Source organism: Pseudonaja textilis, chromosome 1 (assembly GCF_049901715.1).
Source record: "Pseudonaja textilis isolate UNSWEBS1 chromosome 1, rPseTex1.2, whole genome shotgun sequence".
NCBI classification, from domain to species: Eukaryota; Metazoa; Chordata; class Lepidosauria; order Squamata; family Elapidae; genus Pseudonaja; species Pseudonaja textilis.
The window spans coordinates 151,087,427-151,095,516 of NC_141990.1; the positions used below are offsets into that span (position 1 = coordinate 151,087,427).

General features: G+C 47.7%; 1 long non-coding RNA gene across 1 annotated transcript; it reads left to right on the top strand.

Annotated features, from left to right (window-relative positions):
• The first annotated feature begins 619 nt into the window (after positions 1–619).
• Positions 620–7,887, top strand: LOC148127866 (uncharacterized). Its single transcript, XR_015741159.1, has 4 exons — positions 620–744; positions 846–986; positions 6,599–6,698; positions 7,016–7,887. It is a non-coding gene; the product is annotated as an uncharacterized LOC148127866 (long non-coding RNA).
• Positions 7,888–8,090: the final 203 nt, after the last annotated feature.

Genomic DNA, 8,090 nt, shown 5'->3' on the forward strand with positions numbered 1-8,090 from the left:
ATCAATAATTCCTCTGTAGACTGTAAACTATGAGAAACAGAGAAGCAGTAAGCTTGTTTGGGAAGTCAAAAGTTACAACTGGCATCTGCATAGCGGAGTAGTTGTCTTTATCACTGACCATCAAACACTATTGTCAGCATTCAGTCCTCAGAAAGGACTTCCACTTAAGTCAGCTGCTTGAATGCAAAGATTGCCTTTGTTCCAATAAAGGAGAATATACGTAGCTCAGGGTTGAAATGAAGGGTCCTTTACTGCTTTCTGCTAACACTGGTGATGTTACCTAGTTTGGCCAATAAAACAACTGCAAAGAAACAACCAAGCTCAGAGAGCACCAAGGTCCTCTCATTACTTTTGTTCCTTGGAAAATGTATACAAAACAATTTTTTAAAAAGCATATAATTGTAAAATGAAGATAGATTGCCTCGTTTACTTCTATAAGGTAGAACAATCTGAAAAGTTTCCATTAGATGGGACCTAGTTTCATACGTTTTCTTTCACAGAGACTTGAGAATCTTCCTTTTATAGCTGAGATGATTAAAATTAAGAGTTTTTCAAACTTGGTGACTTTAGGATCTGTGGACTTCAACTCCTAGAATTCTTCATCCAGCTGGAGGAATGATCTTGGACTGCCTATAAACATTATAATTCTTGTAGCATCACTGGAAGTAGTTCTGCTGGAAGCTTTTTGCAGAAGCAAAAGACAATATGAAAGAAAATACTTCTGAGTTGAAAATCTTTTATTTGGTAAGTAGAAAAGGCATAGTAGAGTATCTAAAGGAACTTTTTTTTCATATATATTGCAACCATGCAGACCACATAGATCTTAACCAGATGTTTTACTTCAGTGTTTGCAGATATCTTACTTCAGTAGCACAGTGGTTAGAGTGCAGTACTGCAAACTACTTCTGCTGACAGCCTGCTGCCTGCAATTTGGCAGTTCGAATCCCACCAGGCTGAAGGTTGACTCACCCTTCCATCCTTCCGAGGTGGGTAAAATGAGGACTCAGATTGTTGGGGGCAATAGGCTGACTCTGTAAACCACTTAGAGGTGTCTGTAAAGCACTATAAAGCAGTATATAAGTCTAATAGCTATTGCTATTGCTACCTCATGAACCAAGGCAAGTGAATGCAAGAGAAAATATATTTTCAATAGCTGTAACCCATTATAGCACATCCCCAGGGAAGATTGCTTGGCACTTCTCCTATGGTCCTTTTTGTTATGTCCCTGGACCTTGAAGAAGTTCCCACCCAGGTCCGTTCACGCTGCAGGGGCAGCTGCCCCTTCTCATTGGCTGGGTTTCCCCAGCAGCCTGCTATAAAAGCAGGCTGCTGGGTCCAGCCCTTTCGCTGTTCGCTGCGAGCCAGTTCCAGGCTGAGCAAGCACGTTCAGTCCTTGTAAATAAACCTTGTTGCACTAAGCCCTGGTTCAGCCTCTTATTTCCCATACTTAATACTGGCGACGAGGGTGGGATGGCTACCAGAGGCAAGCTGCAACGCTGAATCACTAAAACGCTGATCCGCAGCCCAGAGAGAGAGCGATCAGCCAAAATAAGGGCAAACGCTGACCGCAACCCAGAGAGAGCGATCAGCCCGAAATGAGAACGAACGCTGAATCACTAAAACGCTGATCCGCAGCCCAGAGAGAGCGATCAGCCAAAATAAGGGCAAACGCTGATCGCAACCCAGAGAGAAAGCGATCAGCAAACAAGCTAGTGAAAGTGAGAAGCGCCTGTAGCCGCTTGTTAGCATAAGCTACAGAGGAAGTGTAACGCTGCGAGCTGCAGCCGCTCGTGCCGTTTAGGCGCGAAATTCAAACAGCTGTCAGCTGAAGCACATTCAAATACAACACAGCGTTGTATTACGAAATCGCTAACGCCCACACAGGCGCAAATTTCAAAAGACGCTGCCAACGACCGTTGCAGTCTAAACACCTTCTGATCCCCAGAGAGAGAGAAGGGAATTGCGAAATTTCCCCAGAGCTGAAGTCACTTGCCTAGCACAGGCACTAAACCTCTACTGCTACCCCAGAGAGAGAGAGCACTTGCCTAGCACAGGCACTAAACCTCTACTGCTACCCAGAGAGAGAGCATTTTCCCCAACAGGTTAACCAGTAGACCCACAACATGAACTCCAATCCAGCCTTCCCAGCGTTCAAGCCGGATGAGGAGAAGTGGGAATCATACAAGAATCGGTTTAATCATTACATCGACGCCATTGGATTGGCTGATGCAGGGGAACACCGAAAGAAAGCATATTTCCTGACCTACTGTGGAGCCATCGTCTTCGATACAGCCACAGCTCTCGTGGCTCCATGTGAGTTAAAGAATGTCCCCTGGACAGAACTGTTAGAAATCCTTACTAACCACTATTCTCCTAGACCTTCACAGATTGCCAGATGCTTCACCTTCAGAATGAGGAAGCAGGGGGACAAAGAGAGCATCAATCAGTACATGGCTGCTCTCAGGACTGCAGCACTCCATTGTGGGTTTGGCAGATATCTTGATGACATGCTCCTAGACCAGCTGGTCTGCGGGGTCAAGGACCTGCACCTACAAAGACGGCTGCTCGCCAAAAAAGACCTTAACCTCGCTCAAGCCATCGAGGAAGCCCTGGCAGAGGAGCTGGCATCTCATTCAGCCACCGAGATCCAAGGTCCTGTCACCAAGCAAACAGCAGTTCCCGTCCACTCAGAAGAGGTGGTCAACAAGGAAGACCCAAGTGACGAGGCCGACATTCACCGCCTCACAAACGCCAGGCGCCCGCAGGCAGGAACCAGACAAGATAACACCGGGCCATCCAAGCACATCACCCTGTGCCTTTCCTGTGGTGGACCTCACCTGAGGACCACATGCAAATTCAAAGGAGCCACTTGCAACAACTGCCATAAGAAGGGGCACATTGCAAGAGTATGCCAAGCCTCACACAACGTAGCACAAAGGGCATCTTCATTCGCACATGCCGGGCCCCAAAGGCAAGTATTAAACTGTCGCACACACCTCTGCGCTAATCACACTTGCTATTCTATTAGTAAAATCTCTCTTTCCGTCTTATTAGAAGGTAAACCTTGCAACATGGAGGTTGACACGGGTCAGCGCTCTCCATTATTTCCTGGAACACCCTCAAGGAGCTTCAACCCAGCCTATCAAGAAACCGACTCCAGAAGTGCCAGCTTAGCCTAAAGGACTACCAGGGAAGACCATTCCTGTAATCGGCAGAGGCAAGTTTTTTGTTAATTTTAAAACCTTTAAGGGCCACCTACCTCTAGTGGTAGTGAGCGGCAACCTCCCTACACTTTTGGGACTTGATTGGTTTCCCACCTCGGTTTAGGGCTAACAGGAGTCCATGCTACCTCAACCTCTGACACGGACTCCTGTTTGCTGATTACTCAGACGTATTCAGTGATGAGTTAGGGTGTTATAACGGCACCCCTATCTCATTTTCAGTCGATCCCCAGGCAGTCCCAATTCGGTTAAAACCTCGCAGAGTTCCATTCGCCATTCGGCCTAAATTAGACCTTGAATTAGATAAATTACTAAAACAAGGGATCCTGGAGCCTACAGACTTCGCCAAATGGGAGACGCCCATCGTCACACCCTCAAAAGATGGTAGCCTGAGAATTTGCTCAGACTACAAGACCACAATCAATAAATTCTTGCAAGTTAGCGCTTATCCAGTACCCGTCATTCAGCATTTATTACATACTTTTGAACCTGGCACTATCTTTGCCAAATTGGACATGTCTCAAGCATATCAACAGTTCCCTGTTGATGACCAAACAACAGAACTTCAGACCATTGTCACCCACAGGGTGCCTTCCGGTGCAAGCGTCTCCAGTTTGGCGTAAGTGTTGCCCCAGGCATTTTTCAATCCCTCATGGAGCGGATTTTACAGGGCCTTCCTGGAGTAGTACCCTACTTCGATGACATCTTAGTCTCGGCCAGGAACAGACCCCAACTCTTCCAGAGAGTTCGAGCAGTCCTAGAGAGGTTCAGGCAGCATGGCCTCAAGTTAAAAAAGAAAAATGTGCCATTGCCACTAGACAGGTGGACTTTCTGGGTTATAAAATTGACGCCTCAGGCATTCACCCCCTGGAGTCCAAGGTTAAGGCAATACACGAGGCACCCACTCCAACCTCCAAAGCGGAACTGCAGGCCTTTTTGGGGCTCTTGAACTTTTACGCGTCGTTCCTGCCCCATAAAGCCTCTGTGGCAGAACCCCTCCACAGACTTCTGGATAAAAAACGGTTTGGCATTGGGGACACAAAGAAGACTCCGCTTTCCGCACAGTCAAGTCGCTACTCACATCAGAGGCAGTGCTTATCCAGTTTGACCCCAACCTTCCATTAGTACTGGCAGCAGACGCATCTCCCTTCGGAATTGGGGCAGTCTTAAGCCACAGGCTCCCCAACGGCTCCGAGGCCCCTATCGCTTTTTTTTCCAGGACGCTCTCTGCAACAGAGCGCAATTACAGTCAGATCAATAAAGAAGCCTTGGCAGCTGTTGCAGCAGTGAAGAAATTTCACGAATTTCTCTTTGGCCACTTTTTCGAGCTAGTCACGGACCACAAACCGCTCTTAGGGTTACTAGCAGGTGACAAGCAGACCCCTCAAATTCTGTCCCCCAGAATGACCAGATGGACCCTTTTCCTAGCAGCATACTCGTATAGACTCGTGCACCGCCCAGGTAAAACATTGTCCCACGCAGACGCCCTCAGCCGCTGCCCCCTGCCTGCCCCAGCTGAAGACCCTGCCCCGGTCAACGCCATTTTTGAAGTCACCCAACTGGACCTCCCAATCACTGCCCTTGATATTGCCAATAAATCCAAAGCAGACAAAACGATCGCCCAGGTACTGGACTGGGTGAGGAGGGGGTGGCCAGGCAGTGACATTGAAGCTAAATTCACTCCATTTAAGACCCGCTTACAGGAACTGTCGAGCTTACAGGGCTGCCTGCTGTGGGGCACTCGAGTGGTCATCCCGACATCTCTGCGTACCCGAGTGCTGGAGGCGTTGCACGAGGGCCACCCGGGCATCGTCAGAATGAAGGCGTTGGCGCGAAGCTACATTTGGTGGCCCGGCCTCGACGAGGACATCAACAAATGGGTAAGCTCCTGCCATCCCTGCCAGGTTTCCCGTCCATCCCCTCCAATTGCCACCCCACCAAGTGGGAAAGTGCCAACGCACCCTGGTCCAGGATTCACATCGATCTTGCGGGCCCATTGCATGGCAAAATGTTCCTCGTGGTCGTAGACTCTTACTCAAAGTGGATTGATGTGGCACAACTATCCACGACCACTTCACAAGCAGTCATCAAGGCATTGACTCGCCTGTTCGTTACGCACGGTCTACCAGACTCCATTGTTTCCGACAATGGTCCCCAATTCGCGTCAACCGAATTCAGTCGTTTTACGGCCAACCTGGGCATTCGTCACATCTTCACGGCCCCCTTTCATCCTGCCAGTAACGGGCTGGCAGAGAGAGCTGTTAGGACCACTAAAGAAGCCCTGGCCAGGTTCAACAAGGATGACTGGCACCACAAACTATCCTGTTTCCTGTTAAGCCAGCATTCAACCCCTTGCACGGTAACCAACAAGTCCCCGGCCGAGCTTCTGATGGGCAGACGCCTGCGAACTGTATTGGACAGGCTTCACCCTGACTCTCCTCTCGCTTCCACATCGGGGAGTAGGCATTTTGTCTTGCAGGAACCCGTGTTCACGAGAAACTTCGCTGGCGACCCATTGTGGATCCCGGAAGAAATCGTAGCCATCACAGGACCCAGATCATACCGGGTTAAGCTGGAAGATGGCCGGGTCTGGAGACGACATCTGGACCAGCTTTGGAGACGCCAGGGCACCCTCATCAGCCGCGACTTGTGGGCACAGACCGGTGAGAGTCCGCTGCAACTACCACACAGCAACATCTACCCCGATGACCTGCTAACACCTTCAGCCGGACCAGAGAATCCAAATGCTGACTGCGGCGACCTAGCGTCCAACCCATCCGAGCCAGACGGCGTGAGGACACTCCCAGCGTCCAGCCCTTCTAGCCCCGGACCTGCTCCGACCGAGGGTGGTACTCGGGACTCATCATCAAGCCAACAGTCACCGACGGACTCTGATCCACCAAACAGCACACCAGAGTTGCGCCGCTCTGGACGTCAGCACAAACCTCCCGTATACCTCAAGGACTATGCGTGTTCGCATCTGGGGGGAAGGGGTGTTATGTCCCTGGACCTTGAAGAAGTTCCCACCCAGGTCCGTTCACGCTGCAGGGGCAGCTGCCCCTTCTCATTGGCTGGGTTTCCCCAGCAGCCTGCTATAAAAGCAGGCTGCTGGGTCCAGCCCTTTCGCTGTTCGCTGCGAGCCAGTTCCAGGCTGAGCAAGCACGTTCAGTCCTTGTAAATAAACCTTGTTGCACTAAGCCCTGGTTCAGCCTCTTATTTCCCATACTTAATACTTTTCATGACCAGCAAAGAGAGTTTTATTTTCATCTGCATTTTTAGAGTTTGCTGCATTTAACACATTGTTAATCTGTTGGGGTTTTTTGTGTGTTATTACAGTTTGTGTAATACTGATAGTTCACTGTTTATTTTTATTCCAGTATATCAACTAATCAAGGACAGAAGGAACCTGGAATTAAGGAGAAACTTCTTGTCAGTGAGGAGAATTAACCAATGGAACAGAAGTTGCCTTCAGAAGTTGTGGGTGTGCTTCAACACTGGAGTTTTTTTTTTTAAAAAGAGACTGGACAGCCAATGTATAGGGTCTCCTGCTTAGGCAGGGGGTTGGATTAGAAGACCCCTCCAAGGTCTCTTCCAGCTCTATTCTGATTGATTGATTGTATATGGCACATACAGGTAGGATTCATTTAGTGAGGTTCCATCAGCAGTTGCTGGGTGAATCACATTACAGAAAAATGCTGGAAGTTTTCTGCTAGCTGCTTTACCATTCAGGTTAAAATCTCTCCAACAGTTTTCTGTTGCTAACCCCCCTCTCCTTGTTTTTTGTCCCCTTGCAGGTCAGAGAGATGACTTAAACAAGCTGTCTCTTCCGGAACTGCTTTTCTCTGTAGCCTATCCCATCTCTAAAACGTGCTGACCACAAAATAATAGCTCAGCTCCATGACCTTAATTAGTTGTTGGGAACCCTCCAGCAGGCTCCCAGCTGCCTGAAACTGATCAGATCTTAATCAGTTTTATCCTGAAGGTTTTTGTTATTGTAAATGTGCACTTTGGTCAAGTAATGATTTTTTTTTTTTTAAAAATTACTGTTTATTACTGTCATATTTGCTTTAATCAGAGTCATTTGCTAAACAAGGACTATCTATATTGTGTTTTTACTATGCATGTATGAGAAAAGCAACTTGATTCCCTCTCCCCAAGTTTTAACAGAATAACAGATATGGAAGGGACCTTGGAGGTCTTCTAGTCCAACCCCTGCTCAGGAAGGAAACCCTATATCATTTCAGACAAATGGTTGTCCGATCTCTTGTTTAAAACTTCCAGTTTTGGAATATCCAAGTCATTCCACTGATTAATTGTTTTAACTGTCAGGAAATTTCTCCATAATTCTAGGTTGCTTCTCTCCTTGATTAGTTGCCACCCATGGCTTCTTGTCCTTCCCTCAGGTGCTTTGGAGAATAGCTTGACTCCCTCTTCTTTGTGGCAATCCCTTAGATCAGGGGTGTCAAATTCATGTTGCCACAGCGGCATCATGTGATGTGTTGGGACTTTTTCTCCCCTTCACAAAACAGGGCATTGGTATAGCATGCATGCGTGATGCATCCGGCCCACGAGCCAGGAGTTTGACAGCCCTGCTTTAGATATTGGAACACTGCTATTATGTCTTCCCTAGTCCTTCCTTTCATTAAACTAGACATACCCAGTTCCTGCAACCGTTCTTCATATGTTTTAGCCTCTAGTCCCCTAATCATCTTTGTTGCTCTTCTCTGCACTTTTTCTAGCTCATTTCATGTGAACTTGAGAAAAAGATGTGACTGCTTTAAGAATCTTGTAATCATTAACTATAAAGGGAAATATCCTTATTTAAAAAATTAAGTGCAGTTATGTTATCTTTTGAATTTAATTCTTGAC